This window comes from Biomphalaria glabrata, chromosome 6 (assembly GCF_947242115.1).
Source record: "Biomphalaria glabrata chromosome 6, xgBioGlab47.1, whole genome shotgun sequence".
Classification (NCBI taxonomy): Eukaryota; Metazoa; Mollusca; class Gastropoda; family Planorbidae; genus Biomphalaria; species Biomphalaria glabrata.
In genome coordinates, this window is record NC_074716.1 from 19,357,932 (window position 1) to 19,381,461 (window position 23,530).

The following is a 23,530-nucleotide window of genomic DNA, read 5'->3' on the forward strand; positions in this document are numbered from 1 at the left end:
AAAGAAGAATCCCAGAGCTATGTGGAGCTCAAAGAGTTTCATTGAAACCTAAAGAAGAATCCCAGAGCTATGTGGAGCTCAAAGAGTTTCATTGAAACCTAAAGAAGAACGTAAGAAAAGGAAAAGAGGACATTTTGGAAAGGTTTTGAAATACATAATGTCAAGGACGTTGCCTTCAAGGATCACAGTTGCCAACTGCATACTTAAAAAACAAGTCAATCTGGTGATAGCTAAGTAGTGCAATTCAAGATCAATGTGAAGAGATTTGAGAAAAGATTTACAATTAATTTTTGTTTAGTTTTTAGACACTAGCTCTAATTTTAACTCTTTACATTCTGAAATAGTTTGTTCTTACACACTAACTCTAACTTTAACTCTTTGCATTATGAAACCTTGTTTCAAAATTAGCGTCCAAAAAAAGTTTTGAGTTGATCAGATCTAACAAATATTTTTTAAAAAACTGTAATTTTTTTATTACTAAATAGGTGGCCTAGGTCTAAACGTTTGAGACGCCCTCAGGTCTATGCATCTCTATGTCACTTAGTTATTGTCCAGTTGTGTCCCTGCAAAACTTCTCTAGCAGTTGATCAAATAGATTGTGTATATAGGTGCCGAGAAAGTCTGCCAGGGACAAAGTCTAACGATAGCTCTTGAAAGACAATACTTACCAGAACTAGGATAAGTTGCAACTGATGAGAAGTGGGGAAAATGTTGTACCCACTTTAAGAGAGACATAGACTAATACTAGCCATCCCCCCTGCAGGACACTACATGAACTAGACACTAATAGACAGATCTTTTGTTTTTCGCAGTCCACAGATCTTTCGTCATTAGAGTTTTGTAGTTTGCTGTTGATATTAAAAAAAACACTTAAAACATTATTGCCTAGACGCCTGTTAAGAAATCTGAGAATAAAGAGAGCTTGCTTTTCTTTCAGAATATTGATTTTAAATTATCGAAAGGTTTATGCACGGTTTATGTTTCAGATGGAAGTAATCTGTGTGCTAAAAGCTAAATCTAAGTAGAATTGTTTTTCAGAGTTTAAAACTGGCATGTGGACTAGGGGACTTTTGTCTATTATTAAAACACACACGAAGTTTGCTTACAAACCAAGTTGGAGTTATATTTTACTAGTTTTTTTTTTCAACTGCAGACAGTATAGTTGTTATATACATAATAGATGTTATGCAGATGTTGTTTAGATGTTGTGTAAATGTTATATAGTTATTGTGTACATCTGATACAGATATTATTTAGATTTTTGTAAATGGTGTATAGATGGTATAAATATATTTTTTTTTTTTTGTAGATGTTGAAGACTCTATATATGTTGTGAAGGATGTTGCGTACAAGTTGTATACATGTATTATATATGTTATTTAAATGTTGTATTCACGTTATATGGTGTATATGCTGTATAATTGTTATATAAATGTATAGATGTTATGTAAATGGTGTGTAGATGTTGTGGAGATGGTTTTAGATGTTAAGTAGGTGCTGTATACTAGAAGTGTAGATGTATAGTGAGTGTACATTTCTATAGATGTTTTGATCATGTTGTAAAGATTTTGAGATGATGCTATGTAGATTTTCTATAGATGTTTGAACATGTTCGAAAGATTTTGAGATGATGCTATGTAGATTTTCTATAGATGTTTTGAACATGTTCTAAAGATTTTGAGATGATGCTATGTAGATGTTCTATAGATGTTTGAACATGTTCTAAAGATTTTGAGATGATGCTATGTAGATGTTCTATAAATGTTTTTTAGATATTGTTCAGCTCTGATGTGTAAGTTTGTTGTATTTTGTTGTATTTTTTTATCCTGGCCTCCATGAAACATTCTTGTGGAAACATTTATATAATGAAAGAAATACAAAAAGGATACCATATGGACTCCACGAAGTATAGATAATGGAATTTAGACTTCAGCAAGGAATCATGAATCCAAATCCCAGTAAGTAAGACTTCACCAAGGATACCATTCAGATCTCAATTCCTTTATATAAACAACGCATCTTAGTAAGTGAGACTCCACTGGGAATACCATATGGATACCAAATTCACGTTTGTGAGAATCCCTCAACTAGTTCGTGTGCTACATACAAGTCATTCCTTCAGTTGGTCTCTTTTCCTTCCTTCTCCTTACTTGTCCTTCCTTCAACTTTGTTCTCCTTCCTTCTCCTTACTTGTCCTTCCTTCAACTTTGTTCTCCTTCCTTCTCCTTACTTGTCCTTCCTTCAACTTTGTTCTCCTTCCTTCTCCTTACTTGTCCTTCCTTCAACTTTGTTCTCCGTCCTTCTCCTTACTTGTCCTTCCTTCAACTTTGTTTTCCTTCCTTCTCCTTACTTGTCCTTCCTTCAACTTTGTTTTCCTTCCTTCTCCTTACTTGTCCTTCCTTCAACTTTGTTTTCCTTCCTTCTCCTTACTTGTCCTTCCTTCAACTTTGTTCTCCGTCCTTCTCCTTACTTGTCCTTCCTTCAACTTAGTTCTCCTTCCTTTTCCTTACTTGTCCTTCCTTCAACTTAGTTCTCCTTCCTTCTCCTTATGTCTCATTACATGTCCTTAATTTTTTCTTAGTTATCCTTTCTTCTCCTTAGTTCTCCTTACTTTTCCCTTCCTTCTCGTTAGTTCTCTTTCCTTCTACTTAGTTATCCTTTCTTCTCCTTACTTCTCCTTAATCCTCCTTAGTTCTCCTTACTTCTCCTTACTCCTCCTTACTCCTCCTTACTTCTCCTTACTCCCCCTTACTTCTCCTTAGTTCTTCTTACTTTTCCTTAGTTCTCCTTCTATGATGGCATGAAGTGTTCCCTCAACGTAAGTGTGGACAACTTGAAGTCTTCTTTGATCTGAGCTCCAGTTTATCCAACAGCACGTGACATCCCGTACAAACTATTGAGCTATTCAGGAAGACGTTGTGCTTCCTAAACAAACGCATTTTCTGGCCAGGAAAACCATTTCAATGGAACAGAACTACGGTTAGTTCTTGTAAGGGCGATCATTCACAAGTGACTTTTAGGCTTACGTCTTTAGGGTGTTGTGACAATATACGCAAAAGAAATGTCTCCACTTATCCCGGCGACAAGCTATCCGCATGAGGGTAACAAAATACAGGCATGTTTGATAAACAAGTCATGTATTGGACCCCCGCCCCATCAGGGAAACAAAATCATTGACGCCATGGAAAATCAGGCTCTGTTGGTTCAGAACTGGTCATAGAAACAAACGTTATCTTTTTATCAGCGTCCTGGTCCATTAGAGTTGACTCACATCAGGGTTAGACTACATTAGAGTTGACTCACATCAGCGTTAGACTACATTAGAGTTGACTCACATCAGGGTTAGACTACATTAGAGTTGACTCACATCAGGGTTAGACTACATTAGCCAAGTGATAAACAAAGTTTCAAAAATAAAACCTAATTCTACATCTACACAAACAGATGTCCAAAAGTCTGGTTCTGTATCTACCCAAACAGATGTACAAAAGCCTAGCTTTCAATCTACACAAACAGATGTACAAACAGACAAATGAACATGAAATCCTCACGACAAACAAACAAGTTTTTTTTTCTTCAACTCTAAAAACTCAACATTGTATGAAATTAATACTCTCTAATAATTGCTAAAATAAACGTGGGAAAAAAACAAGATTTTCCTGGCTATGTGATGTGAAATCAATAAAAGAAAACATTTCTTATCAGACACTTGGCCTTATCAGTTTACCGTTACCTAAGTGACGGGCCAGTTGGTAATCAAATATGTTGCTGGGTTCCATAGAATTCTGGTCTACAAGTCAATAGTGCAACTATAATTAACTTGTTAAAAATTCCTTGATCAAATGCTTTAAAAAGGGCTTTAAGTGGATGAACTATACAGGCAAGCGATGACCTAAACAATGGACAGATTGTGGAAGAATGTGAAAAGATTGAAACGAGAGACGATTCCAATAAAACAACAAAAATATCTGGACAGAATGAAACGATGGTGACATCAATAGATTACATAGGTCAGTATCAATAGATCAAGTTATGGTCACTAGTCCAACACTACATCTCCCATATCAAGTTATGGTCATTAGTCCAACACTACTTCTCCCATATCAAGTTATGGTCATTAGTCCAACACTACTTCTCACATATCAAGTTATGGTCACTAGTCCAACACTACATCTCCCATATCAAGTTATGGTCATTAGTCCAACACTACTTCTTCCTTATCAAGTTATGGTCATTAGTCCAACACTACTTCTCCCATATCAAGTTATGGTCATTAGTCCAACACTACTTCTCCCATATCAAGTTATGGTCATTAGTCCAACACTACTTCTCCCATATCAAGTTATGGTCACTAGTCCAACACTACATCTCCCATATCAAGTTATGGTCACTAGTCCAACACTACATCTCCCATATCAAGTTATGGTCATTAGTCCAACACTACTTCTCCCATATCAAGTTATGGTCATTAGTCCAACATTACTTCTCCCATATCAAGTTATGGTCATTAGTCCAACACTACTTCTCCCATATCAAGTTATGGTCACTAGTCCAACACTACATCTCCCATATCAAGTTATGGTCACTAGTCCAACACTACATCTCCCATATCAAGTTATGGTCTCTAGTCCAACACTACTTCTCCCATATCAAGTTATGGTCACTAGTCCAACACTACATCTCCCATATCAAGTTATGGTCATTAGTCCAACACTACTTCTTCGTTATCAAATTATGGTCATTAGTCCAACACTACTTCTCCCATATCAAGTTATGGTTATTAGTCCAACACTACTTCTCCCATATCAAGTTATGGTCTCTAGTCCAACACTACTTCTCACATATTAAGTTATGGTCTCTAGTCCAACACTACTTCTCCCATATCAAGTTATGGTCACTAGTCCAACACTACTTCTCACATATCAAGTTATGGTCATTAGTCCAACACTACTTCTTCCTTATCAAGTTATGGTCATTAGTCCAACACTACTTCTCCCATATCAAGTTATGGTTATTAGTCCAACACTACTTCTCCCATATCAAGTTATGGTCATTAGTCCAACACTACTTCTCCCATATCAAGCTATGGTTATTAGTCCAACACTACTTCTCCCATATCAAGCTATGGTTATTGGTCCAACACTACTTCTCCCATATCAAGTTATGGTCATTAGTCCAACACTACTTCTCCCATATCAAGCTATGGTTATTAGTCCAACACTACTTCTCACATATCAAGTTATGGTCATTAGTCCAACACTACTTCTCCCATATCAAGTTATGGTCATTAGTCCAACACTACTTCTCCCATATCAAGCTATGGTCTCTAGTCCAACACTACTTCTCCCATATAAAGTTATGGTCATTAGTCCAACACTACTTCTCCCATTCCAAGTTATGGTCTCTAGTCCAACACTACTTCTCCCTTATAAAGTTATGGTCACTAGTCCAACACTACTTCTCCCATATCAAGCTATGGTCTCTAGTCCAACACTACTTCTCCCTTATAAAGTTATGGTCACTAGTCCAACACTACATCTCCCATATCAAGTTATGGTTATTAGTCCAACACTACTTCTCCCATATCAAGTTATGGTCATTAGTCCAACACTACTTCTCCCATATCAAGTTATGGTCATTAGTCCAACACTACTTCTCACATATTAAGTTATGGTCTCTAGTCCAACACTACTTCTCCCATATCAAGTTATGGTCACTAGTTCAACACTACTTCCCCCATATAAAGTTATGGTCATTAGTCCAACACTACTTCTCCCATATCAAGCTATGGTCTCTAGTCCAACACTACTTCTCCCATATCAAGTTATGGTCTCTAGTCCAACACTACTTCTCCCATATCAAGTTATGGTCATTAGTCCAACACTACTTCTCCCATATCAAGTTATGGTCATTAGTCCAACACTACTTCTCCCATATCAAGTTATGGTCTCTAGTCCAACACTACTTCTCCCATATCAAGTTATGGTCATTAGTCCAACACTACTTCTCCCATATCAAGTTATGGTCATTAGTCCAACACTACATCTCCCATATCAAGTTATGGTCATTAGTCCAACACTACTTCTCCCATATCAAGTTATGGTCTCTAGTCCAACACTACTTCTCCAATATCAAGTTATGGTCATTAGTCCAACACTACATCTCCCATATCAAGTTATGGTCATTAGTCCAACACTACTTCTCCCATATCAAGTTATGGTCATTAGTCCAACACTACATCTCCCATATCAAGTTATGGTCATTAGTCCAACACTACTTCTCCCATATAAAGTTATGGTCACTAGTCCAACACTACATCTCCCATATCAAGTTATGGTCATTAGTCCAACACTACATCTCCCATATCAAGTTATGGTCATTAGTCCAACACTACTTCTCACATATCAAGTTATGGTCTCTAGTCCAACACTACTTCTCCAATATCAAGTTATGGTCATTAGTCCAACACTCCATCTCCCATATCAAGTTATGGTCATTAGTCCAACACTACTTCTCCCATATAAAGTTATGGTCATTAGTCCAACACTACATCTCCCATATCAAGTTATGGTCATTAGTCCAACACTACTTCTCCCATATAAAGTTATGGTCATTAGTCCAACACTACTTCTCCCATATCAAGTTATGGTCATTAGTCCAACACTACATCTCCCATATCAAGTTATGGTCATTAGTCCAACACTACATCTCCCATATCAAGTTATGGTCACTAGTCCAACACTACTTCCCCCATATAAAGTTATGGTCATTAGTCCAACACTACTTCTCCCATATCAAGCTATGGTCTCTAGTCCAACACTACTTCTCCCATATCAAGTTATGGTCATTAGTCCAACACTACTTCTCACATATTAAGTTATGGTCTCTAGTCCAACACTACTTCTCCCATATCAAGTTATGGTCATTAGTCCAACACTACTTCTCCAATATCAAGTTATGGTCATTAGTCCAACACTACTTCTCCCATATCAAGTTATGGTCTCTAGTCCAACACTACTTCTCCCATATCAAGTTATGGTCATTAGTCCAACACTACTTCTCCCATATCAAGTTATGGTCATTAGTCCAACACTACTTCTCCCATATCAAGTTATGGTCTCTAGTCCAACACTACTTCTCCCTTATAAAGTTATGGTCACTAGTCCAACACTACTTCTCCCATATCAAGCTATGGTCTCTAGTCCAACACTACTTCTCCCTTATAAAGTTATGGTCACTAGTCCAACACTACATCTCCCATATCAAGTTATGGTTATTAGTCCAACACTACTTCTCCCATATCAAGTTATGGTCATTAGTCCAACACTACTTCTCCCATATCAAGTTATGGTCATTAGTCCAACACTACTTCTCCCATATCAAGCTATGGTCTCTAGTCCAACACTACTTCTCCCATATCAAGTTATGGTTATTAGTCCAACACTACTTCTTTCATATCAAGTTATGGTCATTAGTCCAACACTACTTCTCCAATATCAAGTTATGGTCACTAGTCCAACACTACTTCTCACATATTAAGTTATGGTCTCTAGTCCAACACTACTTCTCACATATCAAGTTATGGTCATTAGTCCAACACTACTTCTCCAATATCAAGTTATGGTCATTAGTCCAACACTACTTCTCCCATATCAAGTTATGGTCTCTAGTCCAACACTACTTCTCCCATATCAAGTTATGGTCATTAGTCCAACACTACTTCTCCCATATCAAGTTATGGTCATTAGTCCAACACTACATCTCCCATATCAAGTTATGGTCATTAGTCCAACACTACTTCTCCCATATCAAGTTATGGTCTCTAGTCCAACACTACTTCTCCAATATCAAGTTATGGTCATTAGTCCAACACTACATCTCCCATATCAAGTTATGGTCATTAGTCCAACACTACTTCTCCCATATCAAGTTATGGTCATTAGTCCAACACTACTTCTCTCATATCAAGTTATGGTCATTAGTCCAACACTACTTCTCCCATATAAAGTTATGGTCACTAGTCCAACACTACATCTCCCATATCAAGTTATGGTCATTAGTCCAACACTACATCTCCCATATCAAGTTATGGTCATTAGTCCAACACTACTTCTCACATATCAAGTTATGGTCTCTAGTCCAACACTACTTCTCCAATATCAAGTTATGGTCATTAGTCCAACACTCCATCTCCCATATCAAGTTATGGTCATTAGTCCAACACTACTTCTCCCATATAAAGTTATGGTCATTAGTCCAACACTACATCTCCCATATCAAGTTATGGTCATTAGTCCAACACTACTTCTCCCATATCAAGTTATGGTCATTAGTCCAACACTACATCTCCCATATCAAGTTATGGTCATTAGTCCAACACTACATCTCCCATATCAAGTTATGGTCATTAGTCCAACACTACTTCTTCGTTATCAAGTTATGGTCATTAGTCCAACACTACTTCTCCCATATCAAGTTATGGTCATTAGTCCAACACTACATCTCCCATTTCAAGTTATGGTCTCTAGTCCAACACTACTTCTCCCATATCAAGTTATGGTCTCTAGTCCAACACTACTTCTCCAATATCAAGTTATGGTCATTAGTCCAACACTACTTCTCCCATATCAAGTTATGGTCTCTAGTCCAACACTACTTCTCCCATATCAAGTTATGGTCATTAGTCCAACACTACTTCTCCCATATCAAGTTATGGTCTCTAGTCCAACACTACTTCTCCCATATAAAGTTATGGTCATTAGTCCAACACTACTTCTTCCATATCAAGTTATGGTCTCTAGTCCAACACTACTTCTCCCATATCAAGTTATGGTCTCTAGTCCAACACTACTTCTCCAATATCAAGTTATGGTCTCTAGTCCAACACTACTTCTCAATATCAAGTTATGGTCACTAGTCCAACACTACTTCTCACATATAAAGTTATGGTCATTAGTCCAACACTACTTCTCCCATATCAAGTTATGGTCTCTAGTCCAACACTACTTCTCCAATATCAAGTTATGGTCTCTAGTCCAACACTACTTCTCCCATATCAAGTTATGGTCTCTAGTCCAACACTACTTCTCCCATATCAAGTTATGGTCTCTAGTCCAACACTACTTCTCCCATATCAAGTTATGGTCATTAGTCCAACACTACTTCTCCCATATCAAGTTATGGTCTCTAGTCCAACACTACTTCTCCCATATCAAGTTATGGTCTCTAGTCCAACACTACTTCTCCAATATCAAGTTATGGTCACTAGTCCAACACTACTTCTCCCATATAAAGTTATGGTCATTAGTCCAACACTACTTCTCCCATATCAAGTTATGGTCTCTAGTCCAACACTACTTCTCCCATATCAAGTTATGGTCACTAGTCCAACACTACTTCTCCAATATCAAGTTATGGTCTCTAGTCCAACACTACTTCTCCCATATCAAGTTATGGTCTCTAGTCCAACACTACTTCTCACATATAAAGTTATGGTCATTAGTCCAACACTACTTCTCCCATATCAAGTTATGGTCATTAGTCCAACACTACTTCTCCAATATCAAGTTATGGTCATTAGTCCAACACTACTTCTCCCATATCAAGTTATGGTCATTAGTCCAACACTACTTCTCCCATATCAAGTTATGGTCATTAGTCCAACACTACTTCTCACATATTAAGTTATGGTCATTAGTCCAACACTACTTCTCCCATATCAAGTTATGGTCATTAGTCCAACACTACTTCTCCCATATCAAGTTATGGTCTCTAGTCCAACACTACTTCTCCCATATCAAGTTATGGTCTCTAGTCCAACACTACTTCTCCCATATCAAGTTATGGTCATTAGTCCAACACTACTTCTCCCATATCAAGTTATGGTCACTAGTCCAACACTACTTCTCACATATTAAGTTATGGTCTCTAGTCCAACACTACTTCTCACATATCAAGTTATGGTCATTAGTCCAACACTACTTCTCCAATATCAAGTTATGGTCATTAGTCCAACACTACTTCTCCCATATCAAGTTATGGTCTCTAGTCCAACACTACTTCTCCCATATCAAGTTATGGTCATTAGTCCAACACTACTTCTCCCATATCAAGTTATGGTCATTAGTCCAACACTACATCTCCCATATCAAGTTATGGTCATTAGTCCAACACTACTTCTCACATATCAAGTTATGGTCATTAGTCCAACACTACTTCTCCCATATCAAGTTATGGTCTCTAGTCCAACACTACTTCTCCCATATCAAGTTATGGTCTCTAGTCCAACACTACTTCTCCCATATCAAGTTATGGTCTCTAGTCCAACACTACTTCTCCCATATCAAGTTATGGTCTCTAGTCCAACACTACTTCTCCCATATCAAGTTATGGTCTCTAGTCCAACACTACTTCTCACATATCAAGTTATGGTCATTAGTCCAACACTACTTCTCCCATATCAAGTTATGGTCATTAGTCCAACACTACTTCTCCCATATCAAGTTATGGTCATTAGTCCAACACTACTTCTCCCATATCAAGTTATGGTTATTAGTCCAACACTACTTCTCACATATCAAGTTATGGTCATTAGTCCAACACTACTTCTTCCTTATAAAGTTATGGTCTCTAGTCCAACACTACTTCTCCCATATCAAGTTATGGTCATTAGTTCAACACTACTTCTCCCATATCAAGTTATGGTCATTAGTCCAACACTACTTCTCCCATATCAAGTTATGGTCATTAGTCCAACACTACTTCTCCCATATCAAGTTATGGTCTCTAGTCCAACACTACTTCTCACATATCAAGTTATGGTCATTAGTCCAACACTACTTCTCCCATATCAAGTTATGGTCATTAGTCCAACACTACTTCTCCCATATCAAGTTATGGTCATTAGTCCAACACTACTTCTCCCATATCAAGTTATTGTCATTAGTCCAACACTACTTCTCCCATATCAAGTTATGTTCATTAGTCCAACACTACTTCTCCCATATCAAGTTATGGTCATTAGTCCAACACTACTTCTCACATATCAAGTTATGGTCTCTAGTCCAACACTACTTCTCCAATATCAAGTTATGGTCACTAGTTAAACAATCTTATCCCATATCATGTTATGGTCAATCTATCACGTATTTTTAGCGAGCAGTTGACGTGGTTAGACACCTAAGCTATTCGTGGATTTGAAGAAGTATATAACTTACTAGTCGACCGGCGGCGTAGCATAAGGCGCTATTTTGCAGGGCCGGCCTTAGGCCATTGCAACATATGCAACCGCAGTGGACCCCGCACTTTCATAGGACCCGCGATAATTCTAGGTGTATAAATTATTCAATTAAACCATTTTATATTTTATAACATATTTCCCGCGGCATCCTGTCGATTTACCAGGAGCTCCTGGAAAACTCCTGAAATAGCAAAATTACGAAGAAGTCCTGCAAATCTCCGGAAATTATTAAAATCTTTAGAAAACTCATACAAATCTCCTGAAATATATAGACTAAAAATCTGTAATTCAAAATGGAAAACGCCAATCGTACGCGCGATGAAAAACAAAACGGCATTATGCGATACCCGTAATTGTGAAATCTGGTGAAAGAAGCTTCACGCGCCTCAAACTAATAAAGAATTACTTTAGGTCAACAATTCTCGAAGATAGATTGAAACATTTGGTAACTCTTGCTATTGAGCGTGATCTATGTAGGAAATAGATTTTTTATGATATACTGTATGACTTCGCAACACGCAACGCTCATAAAATAATTCTGTACGTAGTAAAGAATGAAAAAAATGCAAAGACGAATTAATTTTCTAATAAAAACTCTTAATTTTCACTTATAATCCGTATCCCTACCCAAACTGGGCCCCGTGAATTCCGTTTCGCATAGGGTCTCACAATGGTTAAGTTCGGCCCCGCTATTTAGTGACGGGTGAATAGAGAGTAGATTACTTGTTCTTCCCTCCCCCCCCCCCTTTTTTTCGCCACTAAATTTACGTGAGGTAGAAATTATAAAAAAAGTGATCTTTCTTGGTCACAACGGTCCGGCCCTGCTATTTTTTCCGTAGGATAACTCTAGTTCGTCCGACTTGCAGAAATAAAAGAGTGATCTTTCATTTACTTCTTCTTGCATGTCCAAACTCTTGAGCCATGAAGAGAATAATCTTATGCTATGAAGTAGAATGTAAAGCGTATGGATGTATGTTTGTGCTGAATAGAAATCAAAACCGCTTGACCAATCTTGATAAAACTTGACATAAATGTTCCTTGGGTACTAACTTAGACCGTAGTGTATGTATTGTAGCCCTAAAACAAACTTAAGACCCTCAAAAAAATTTGAACTACTCTATGAAAGTATAGTAGGCCTATCTTATAAATCATGTTTACCATGTTGACATAAGAAAAGATCGAAAGGATTTAGATCTAGATCTAATTTTAAGAACTACACTTTGCACAGATAGTTTTTTATTTTAACACTTAAAAAATACAAAATATAGTCTATTGATTTCATTATTAAATAAAACTAAGCTTCAAATTTGTCTTTCAAAAGTATTTTTACATCGATTCGTTCCTTATATCTGCGAATGTAGAATTCATGACGTACATTCTTTCATTAGACATTACACGAAAGGTTACACATCTCTCTATTCCTAGGTCTAAAACTCTAAAACTTTAATAATTCAACTCTAAGATGATAGAACTTCTCTTCGCAAAGATAGTTTTAAACTTTAACAAATGAACATACTAATTATAGTCCATTCATTTCATATTTTAATCAAATTAACATTCAAATGTGTTTTTTTCTAAAGCTTTTTTTCATACGTTTGTTCGCTAAAGCTGCGAAGCCGTGTTGAGATATATTCATTCATGAATCGAGTACTAAAAAAGGTCACGCATGCGCAGAGCAAAGTCTTCTCGCAGCGCAGAATGAGCTCTCCAAGCCAATATTTAAATCTAGATTAGTCAAATCTAGATCATAGACTTATATATACTACCATGGGCGTAGCCAGGATTTTTTTTCGGGGGGGGGGGGGTTAGGGGGGATTTATGTCTCCCCCCCACCCCGCGAAAACAAAATATTTGTATGTATGTGTGTGTGTGTACATAATCTTTATTACATTCTGACCCTTCATTCTTTCGGAACACGTTTATTGTGCCCTAGAATAGGTTCTTCCTGTAGTTAGTGGAAAAAATTGTTGACTCCCAGCCATTGCTAGCAAGGGGCAAAGCCCCGCGGCCAAGAGCACTATTTCTGGTATTGAATTGCAACAAAATGCATATTCAGAGGTATCTACAGTGCATTTTTCAGCTATTAAAAAGTCTTATTTCAAAAACCTAATGTGCTATTCATAAATAAATATAAGAATGAAGATCATGCAATTTTTCATAATTCGGAAATCCAAATACAATAGATATACATGTTTTCAAGTTACATGAAGTTACTTCCTTCGGCCAGTCTATATTTATTTATGTCTATGGAAAAACTGCATGATCTTCATTCTGAGAGATTAAAAAAAAACACTAGTGAAAATATTGTAATACTTATATAGGTTATGGCTGAAATAAATATGAATACTTAACTTTTATACTGCTCATAAATGCTGTATAATAAAGTATACAAAATTGCAAGTCATAAATTTTCGTTTCATAAAACTCTTTAATGGGCCAGTCTATATTTATGTCTATGCTCCATTCATACTAATTTTACATTCACGCATTCGCTTTACTTATAACATTATTATTTCGTTTAATTGTTTACAAAACACTCTCAGTGACGATATCGACAGTGCTACGCAAATTAAGACCCGCGGGCCGCGGGTAATATATGTCTAGTATATATATATATATATATATATATATATATATATATATATATATATATATATATATATATATATATATATATATATAGAGAGAGAGAGAGAGAGAGAGAGAGAGAGAGAGAGAGAGAGAGAGAGAGAAAGAGAGAGAGAGAGAGAGAGAGAAATGAAGACTGGACAGTGAAATTACAAGGGAAATAATCCTTAAAATGTCAGCAATGGGTTTTTTGTTTGAATGTTTCATTAGAATTGACATTAAAAACATGTTTTAGAAGCGACCTGCAGCTTGGTTTTGATGTGCATGTTATGAATGGAACACATGGCTACAAAAGGTAAACAATTAATAGAACATGGCTGTAATGGTTTATAACAGCAAACAAACAAAAATTAAAAAGAACAAAAACCATTCCGACGAGGGCCAAACTCCTAGACTGTAGAAACATTTCAAAGTCGAATGCCAGTGAAAACATTAATCCTAATTTAAGGAGACCTTCCTCATGGATACAAAAGTACGATGGAGGGAATGCTTGGCTAGGGTCACACACAAGCAAGTCAATCTTTCACTATAGAAACTCTGGTCTGCTACGTAGACCTGTGCTTCATTCACTATAGAAACTCTTGTCTGCTACGTAGACCTGTGCTTCATTCACTATAGAAACTCTTGTCTGCTACGTAGACCTGTGCTTCATTCACTATAGAAACTCTTGTCTGCTACGTAGACCTGTGCTTCATTCACTATAGAAACTCTTGTCTGCTACGTAGACCCGAGCTAAAGAGCTTAATTTAAACATCGTCTGCTAAGTAGACATGTGCTTCAAAAGAAATTCGATTCAATTGTCAACCCAAACAGAAAGCAGACATTTAGTTTTTGCATTAAATTGTAAAAATGCAGAAACAATTTTATTTTCCAATTTAATTAGAGTAGAAATTTAACAAAACAAATAATAAATATTTCCTAGTGACTGACAATATTAAGTAGATCAGATGACTGTTTTGTTTTTATGTCGGCGATATTTTTAAAATTAGTTTTTCGTTCGTTGCAAATGGCTATGTTTTTGTTGTTGTTGTTTTTTTATCTAGCCAGCACACATTTAATAAGAAGAGAGAACGGGACACCTAACCCTGGAGACAGAAAACAGAACTCTCCATAGAATTGAGCTAAATGTCTAAACGCAGAAACACATCAAAGTGAATTTATCAACAAATAACTCTGCGACGATTGGACAGTTTTATTTGCTGCTAGAAATTGGTCTGAAACAGAACTACATCTAAGAGAAGTTTATTAGTTAAATTGGTCTGTAACAGAACTAGATCTCTAAAAAGTGTATTATTTAAATTGGCCTCTTACAGAACTAGATCTCTGAAAAGTGTATTATTTAAATTGGCCTCTTACAGAACTAGATCTCTGAAAAGTGTATTATTTAAATTGGCCTCTTACAGAACTAGATCTCTGAAAAGTGTATTATTTAAATTGGCCTCTTAGAGAACTAGATCTCTGAAAAGTGTATTATTTAAATTGGCCTCTTACAGAACTAGATCTCTGAAAAGTGTATTATTTAAATTGGCCTCTTACAGAACTAGATCTCTGAAAAGTGTAGGCCAACTGTTTAAATTGGTCTCTAATAGAACTAGATTATGAGAAAAGTCTTAGTTAAATTGGCCTCTAACAGAACTAGATCTCTGAAAAGCAGGGGCGGACTGGCTATATGGGCATTCGGGCAAATGCCCGATGGGCCGGTACCCAAGTGGGCCGGCAGGGCCACCGCAAGGGCAGCATGAATGCCATATTATTTTATTAGTACACTCCTAAAAGGCAACACTTTTAGCGTCATGATTAAATAATATTTAATGTTACACTTTTCAAGTCTAATACAAATCTAAAGCATGGTCGTTAATATCCTTCATCTGTCTATAGTGCTTCTAGTAGACGTCACTAAACGACAAACAAGAAAATTAAGGCATTTATTTCTTATAGAGATCGACGCTACTGTGTAATAAAAAGATCAACAACAACGTTCCTATAGAGGACATGTCCAGTCACATACGAATTCTTTTTTTGTTTGATGAAGTTGACCCGCTACGAAGTCCTTCACAAATCACAATTATTATTATGAACAGTGTTGTGTTGATTGGAATCAAAATGCAAAAGAATCTTAAATAGAAGGAGCAGAAAATAAATAATAACTATTGCTGGAATGCTGTGCAAAACAATATTACAAAGACAGTTTATGTTATCACACAAACTCAGAGGCTGCCCCCATCGAATTCACCAGTGGACCAGGAATAATCATGCCATAGTCTTTTTTTGATCGTTGAAGTAATAACATTTTTAAAATCATTTTGCGTTATTTTTCACATACAGGACGACACGTCGTCTTTCATTAGACTCTTCTAACTCTTCTGGAATAAGTAGAGTAACGTTAACTGGTCACCTAAGAACTTTTTTAAAAAAAAATTTTGGGATCTTTGAGCGCCTCTGAGTCCACACAGTCCAACAAAGCCCGTGGAGTCTGGCAACATTTGCGTCGCCCGGACCGCGACGATCCATGGTGGAGGCTAAAAAGGTCGGAACAATCAATCATTGCGCAGTGTATAACTGGGCACTGCCCTGTTGGTGCTTACTCTGCCCGATTCCGGCCAAATTTTGATGCCCGTTGCCGACAGTGTGGAGAGTCGGTTGAGACAGTGGCGCAAATACGGGTAGTTGGGATATAACCCGATAGAGGCTAAAAAAAGAAAAGACATGAAACTAGCGCCTGAAACTACACATTTACAGTACTTTATTTGATGAGTATTTTACCCAAGATCTGTGTTGTTTTTTTAGGACTAGCTTATTTCATGTACCCGGCATTTTCCGATACACAATTTCATGCACAAAATAATTGTTGAAAAAAATTGTAGTGTTTTTAAACTTTAAATGATTACTTTAAAAGGTGTTACTCTAATCAATTTTGAATATTCTTTTGTTATAAATGTCACTGTTTATTTTGTGTCTGTTCTAGTTTCTTAAATTTTTCTTGAGTAAAGGGGTCGTTTTTCTCCTAATGGGTATACCTGATTTCTCCAAGCAGCCTTTGTAAAATATTGGTCTTAAATAATGCTATGTTTATAAACGAAAAATCGCATGGCTGCATTATGATGAATGTACGTGTTAGTTCAATATATTTTATATTACTAGGTAACTATAAATAACCGCACAAATAGACGTAAGTTTAATTTTTTTTTTCTGTTAGATAAAGTCATATGGCAAATTTTTGTTTATATCCTAATTTTAAAAAGGAATAATAATAGAATTATACAGTAAAAATAATCACTAAGTTTTTCTTTTAATAGTTTTGAAAGTCTAACTGAGTTTGTGTTTTTGCAGATGTACACAAGCTACACTATGAGTCACTCCATCTCTTCTAATTGTTTAGAAATGAGTAAAAATGTAGGCTTCGATATTTTTAGCCTGAATTTAAGAAGTTACAAACTTCAAACAACTAATATATTGCCTCTTCCATAAAACTTTGTACTTAAAAAATAAATTTATCCAATGCTCGAAATCCTGCTTGTATACTTAGGCCCTATTTAAATCGATCCGGTATCAATATATTAAGTAGCAATAACTCCGCAAAAAAAAAAAAATGAAATGAAAGAAGATTGAGATATACATATATTTTTGTGACGGTACGCACCGGTACGGGGTACAGGCACCTTTTTTTCAATGTCGGGAAAAATGGTTACTTTTCTTGTAATTCAACGTTAATTTATTATTAGTTGAAAGTTAGGCAATCTATCACTGAGTACCGGAGCCTCTTTTTTATTTTTACAAAAAAAAAGCACTTTATATACTTTCAGCCGACATGCCGTATTATTAAAAACACCTCTATGTGAACTTCTCAATCATCTAGAGTCTTAGACAGTCATTATTTTAGACTAGATTTAAGTAGAGTCTAGACCTAGATAATAATCAGTCATTATAGAAATCATTCGCAATTTTATTATTAGGTCTAGGCATTGAAAAGTAAATCTATTAATAAACTATAATAGATCTAAGTCTAAGTACTAACTTGTTAAATAAGTCATTATAAGTAGAAGTATTATAATGAATATTGTATAGATCTAAATTGACTAGATTATAGATAGATGTATAGATAGATCTCTAGTTTAGTAGATTAAGTATAGAGTATAGTAAACTTATTACAGTTTTATTAGATCTATGTCTTATGTCTATATCTAAGAATCTAATAATTAAAAAACTTTAGTCTTTATTAATATCTAGACTTTTTTCTAATAAAAACTATCTATAGGCATAGCATAGCTGCTGCCTGGCTGCTGATGGCTGCCTGGTCGTGCGGTTTGCGTGCTGGACTGTCGTTCGGATTTATCGACGGTCGAGGGTTCAAACCCTGCCCGCTCCCATCCCCCGTCGTCCTGCGGGAGGTTTGGACTAGGAAGTAAACTATCTTCAACTCTGAAGGAACATCCGAAACATGTAAAACATTTTACAAACATAGGCTAGACTCGGCAATCTAGTCTCAAGATAGAATCTATACTATTACTAGATCTCTTCGATTTTTATATATAGATCTAGACTAGAATTAGATTATAGATCTAAATATAGTAATGGAGAGATGATATGAGGTGTTAGCTAATAGCGTTGCACAAGAAACAAACCTGGGTTTTTCTAAACTCTAATACTTGGTATGTAATAGTAAAACAGCACCTACCTAAATAAATCGTAACTAGCAATCAAAAACCTATATTTATTGTAGTATATATAGGTCTGTGGTTGTATTTTATATAGCCTTCGTAACTTCTTCTATACAGAAATGACTTTTGTAATTTCTTTTATAGAAAATTGGGCTATTCGCGTCTGACACATAAAAAATAAAATCTGTACCCACTAAGCAGTAAGAAGATAAGCTATATCTTAATAATTTATAGATTTTGTTCAAATTATTTAATACATTTAAATCTAGATTTACGTCTGGTCTCTATTTAGTCTAATTTAGATTGTTGTCTGTCATTCACCACCTTTATAATTACAGCATTTACGAATGAACAGGCTTAACGCCATAAGAAACACTAATGCCAAGACTACACATTTATTGACATATGTCGAAATACAAAGAGGCTTTGCTAGAACATGAGATTATCTGTTCAGCTTTTGTTTTACTGAAAGTAAGGATATTAAAAACAAGTGGATATGTACTGTTGTGTATGTGTGTAGCCAGCTTTAAGGTTTCCAAGTTATTGAGAAAGGAGTATATGAGAGTAAATTTCTCTTTCGGACCTTGCGATCTATAGCACAATGACCAACAGTCTTTACTTTCTCAACTCAAGTCAGGTACCCGTTAAAGTTGGCTGGACCCAGGGGAGCCCTAAAAATCCTAAAATTCAAAATCCTAGTCTTCACCGAGATTCCAAATCCAGGACCCCAGGTGCAGAGAGAAGCGCCTAACCACTCAGCCACCGCGCCCCAATGACCTTGTGGGATGGACAGTTACAATAATGGAAAATGAAGAGTTGTATTTTTATATTGAAGTATGTCTGAGAAATGGCGAGGAGTGAAAGTGAATCATATGTTCGTTAATGGGGGACCTTCAGATGTTTTGAATGTGAATGTTAATGTATATGGTATCAAGAACTTTTCACATTAAGAGATTCCTCATTCCAAGTGTTCTACTTCATTCATTTAGTAATAGCGCTTATCAAAATCATCCAATACATTATTCATATACCAACTACTTTCGATACATTATTAAAATTTACACTATGATTTTGAGGTCAGGTATGATTGGACGCTCATCATGTGGCATACAACTTGTGGGCTGGAATGTACAGAAATGCCCGGGCCGATTTTGACTCCCAGTCCGCCCCTGCTGAAAAGTGTATTAGTTAAATTGGTCTGTAATATATCTAGATCTTTGAAAAGTGGTGTAATAGTGTCTGTATAAGAATGAGACATCAAAGGATAAAAATGTTTGTCAAATGTTTTACATTTTGTGGATGAGTGTCCTAGTCTAGGACAACGGGGGATGAGAGCGGGCAGGGTATGAACCCGGGACCATCGAGACGGCCAAAGACAATCCAGCGAGCAGGCAGCAACTGTTTGTTATATAGGTTATGTACATGATCCCATACCACAACGTCGTTGTATTGAATACTTACTACTTCAGTGATATTACACAGGTCAGTGTGTGTCTGTTGTATGCTCATCAAACTTAAAGCCTGCTCTACCTAATCCTAAGGGTAGACGCTCTAAGAACTTCTCACAGACAAGTATAACGTGAAGTATTCTGGCCTTTACAGTTGACCCATTTAATTATTTTAGGTGTATGTATTCAAACTATAACTCTACCCAATTTTTCAATTAACATTCCATTTTTTACTTCTTTGAAATCGTTTCTCTTTGTTTTGTTTCGTTCATTATCAAATTGCTTTTTCCTTTGTTGCGTTTTGTTTTCCTCATTTTGTCGTTACTTGTTTTGCAATTTCCAGAGCTTAGAATAAACTCGAGATAACTAATACGTTCCGGGACAAATCGATTAGGGGTCAGATTGAAATCTGGGTTTCTTTCTGTCCTAACCTACATTGTCTTCTATATCATTACAACACGGGGGAGGGGCGGAGATCGCAAACATTTTGATAGAAACAAATCTCTATTTTTTGGTCTTCAAAATCAATATTGGGATATAGAAATACTAAAGATGAGTACATAACTGAATACAGCGCTCAAGTTAGCAATAATTGACATAGTCTATTGTATCAAGGAATGTACACTCTGCAAACCAAATGTAGCAGAAAGATGGAGGTAGAGAAATAGTGGGCGAAACATGTCCGGTCTTATAGAGGACAATTTCCAAGTCCATGTCAAATTTTGGTTTGACCTTTAGTTCCCTAAGTTCTTATGTAGACAAAAACAAAACGAGGTTTTCACTCTCTATCAGTGATCTGTATTGTTTGTATTTGATCTGTATTGTTTGTATTTGATCTGTATTGTTTGTATTTGATCTGTATTGTTTGTATTTGATCTGTATTGTTTGTATTTGATCTTTATTGTTTTTATTTGATCTTTATTGTTTTTATTTGATCTTTATTGTTTTTATTTGATCTTTATTGTTTTTATTTGATCTTTACTGTTTGTATTTGATCTGTATTGCCACGATAGAGGAGAGACAGAAGAAATGGGTCACAAGAGATGTCCAGGTGGGCCACGAAAGATGACCAGTTAGGCCACAAAAGATGGTCAGGTGGTCAACAAGAGAAGGTTAGATGGGCTATAAGAGATGACCAGGTGGGCCACTAGAGATGACCAGGTGGGCCACTAGAGATGGCCAAGTGAGAAAATACAAAAACATTGTTTTTTTTTAGAGAATTGCTTAAAGTGTATAGTCTACTAGACAGTACTAGACATATAGTATAGATTTGTATTATACAATTCCAATACACGTACTATCCAATAGTTTAGAAATAGAAATTCGACAGCTTATACTCGCTAATTGGGCACAAAGTGAAAGCTTTGCTTTGATCCTTATAATAAACAAAAAATATAATCCTCTTACAATAAAAATTTGGCTTTTTTGAGCACGCTTTCAGCGGGTATTCCCGCACTCGACTCATATGTGTCTCCTATGTGTCTTTGTATTCAGTAAAGAGTTGAATAAATAATAGACTTTCATGAATATTTTGCACCGTCTTATCATATATTCTTAAGCGAGCAATTCTTGTATGTATGTTTGTATGTATGTATGTATGTCTTTGTATAAGAAATCTCCAGCTATCTCGTTCTGAAGCCGATTGCAGTCAGATACCTTCTTCTATGTCAGTTAAAGCAAGTTGGTGCCTAAGCTTGTCGTAAAAGCGTTTCTGTGGGACATCTCTGTTACGTCTACCACCTTTCAGCTCACAAAAAAAATGACTGCCTTTTGAAAACGTTCGTCCCACCCTACGGAATAGTGCTTTCTCCAGCGTAACTGTCGGACCATACGAAGTCCCTCTATACCAGTGATGCTCAAAATACGGTCCGCGAGGTGGTTCAATCCGGCCCGCCGAAACGTCGGCACAATGTGAAGAAAATCCCTCTCCACAAAAAAAAAAAAAAAGAAGTTTGGAAAAAAATCTCTCCCTAAGTTTGTGTAATTGGATTGGTACTGATGATAAGCCAACATATTTGATTTATAAAGGAAGAGTGGCTCTTTTGAAAGAACATAAAATAGCTTTATCAAAATCATGAATAGATTCATAGGTTTCTAATAAAAATGGTTCATTGTCTATTTCCTTTTTTTTTAATAACTTTTTGTTACTGTGGCCTGCGACACGAGTGTCGGAACTAAAAAGGACCCGCTGGGCGAGTGGACCCGCTGGGCGAGTGGACCCGCTGGGCGAGTGGACCCGCTGGGCGAGTAAGGTTGAGCATCACTGCTCTCTACTGTCCATACCGGCGTGTTCTATTTGGGGACTTAAGAGACTTTCTTTTCTAATAGCCATGTACAATAACATTTAGAACTAAATGAACACGAAAGCAACTTTTCGAATTGGGAGTCTTTACCCGTTTTACCCGTTCCAAAATAAGTCAATTTATATATAGACCTATATATGGCTCCTTTTGTCTCGGAAGACAATGGATGTGCCCAGGTGAGTTACTGGCTTTGGTTTCGTCTTGAAACGGGGAAGATACTGGAGTGACTAGTCAAGTCAATTCTGGAGTGGCACCTGAGATGAACTCCTATTGAAAAACAGAGCAGGAAGAACTAATCCTCCCGTAGTGCTCTGGCAAGAAACTTAGCCGTTCGGCTTAATGCCTCGTAGCTACCATACAAGTCAAGTGACTGCTCGGACAGGTCCCCCCTTAGCTCGCGGAGCTGGGGACACTCGTACAAGACTTGCGACACTGTTTCTGGAGTTTGCCACAGTTGTATAAGCATCTGTTTTAAGGCTAGTTGACAGGGCAGCTTTCTTTGTTTTTCTCTTGACTGGTGCAGCTTCGTTTCTTTTGCTCTCTGCGAAGTTCGTACCAGCACGTACAGTCTGTCTCCATGCTGTCCGGTCTTGGGCTTTCTCATCCAACATACTTTGTTCGATTGCCTGTGGTTCTCATGTCTCGCTTGCAGACATCTCTGTAGGTTAGTTTTGGGCCACCCTTGTGTCTGACTCCCTCTGCAAGCTCAGCGTATAGGATGTCTTTAGGGATTCTTCCTTCTGGCTACAATGCCTGCGTTCTGAGCACACTTCTTTATGAAGGTGAGAGCTGGGCAGCTTACATGCGTCAAGAACACAGATAAAATAACTTCCACTTAAGCTTGGACGCATAATGTGCATCTCCTGGAGAGATCATGTCTCCAACCAGGACGTTTTGAAAGGGGCCAATATGCACAGCATCTATGCTCTTCTTACACATAGATGACTACGCTGGCTCGGTGAAGTAAATATATTTGCTCAACAAATTATTCAAACGGTCACCTGGTACTAAAAATAATCTATAGATCTTAGCTGGACAGTAATAGAATAACTGGGATGTGTACTCATTGAAAAGACTCATAGAAATAGTGAAACAACACAAGTAATAAATGGAAAGTGAACTTATAGAACACTAACAGCTTTATAAAAGAGGAATGGATTTTAAAAAAAATAATTTCTTATTCTTATGTTATTTGTTTTATAAACTAAATGCATTCATTCATTAATCTACTTTTTCTCATGTATCACTATAGTA

At 36.6% G+C, this 23,530-nt stretch overlaps 1 protein-coding gene across 3 annotated transcripts in view; it reads right to left on the reverse strand.

Moving 5' to 3' along the window:
• LOC106061330 (uncharacterized) overlaps window positions 1–23,530 on the reverse strand; it is a 172,739-nt gene that overhangs the window by 140,391 nt on the left and 8,818 nt on the right. Inside the window, exon 1 of one of the 3 annotated variants that reach the window (XM_056033983.1) lies at window positions 18,543–18,697. The exons of the other annotated variants lie outside the window; for them this stretch is intronic. The gene's annotated coding sequence lies outside the window, so the exon portion shown is untranslated. Of the gene's footprint in view, window positions 1–18,542; window positions 18,698–23,530 lie in introns of those variants that run through there. 3 annotated transcript variants of the gene reach the window in all.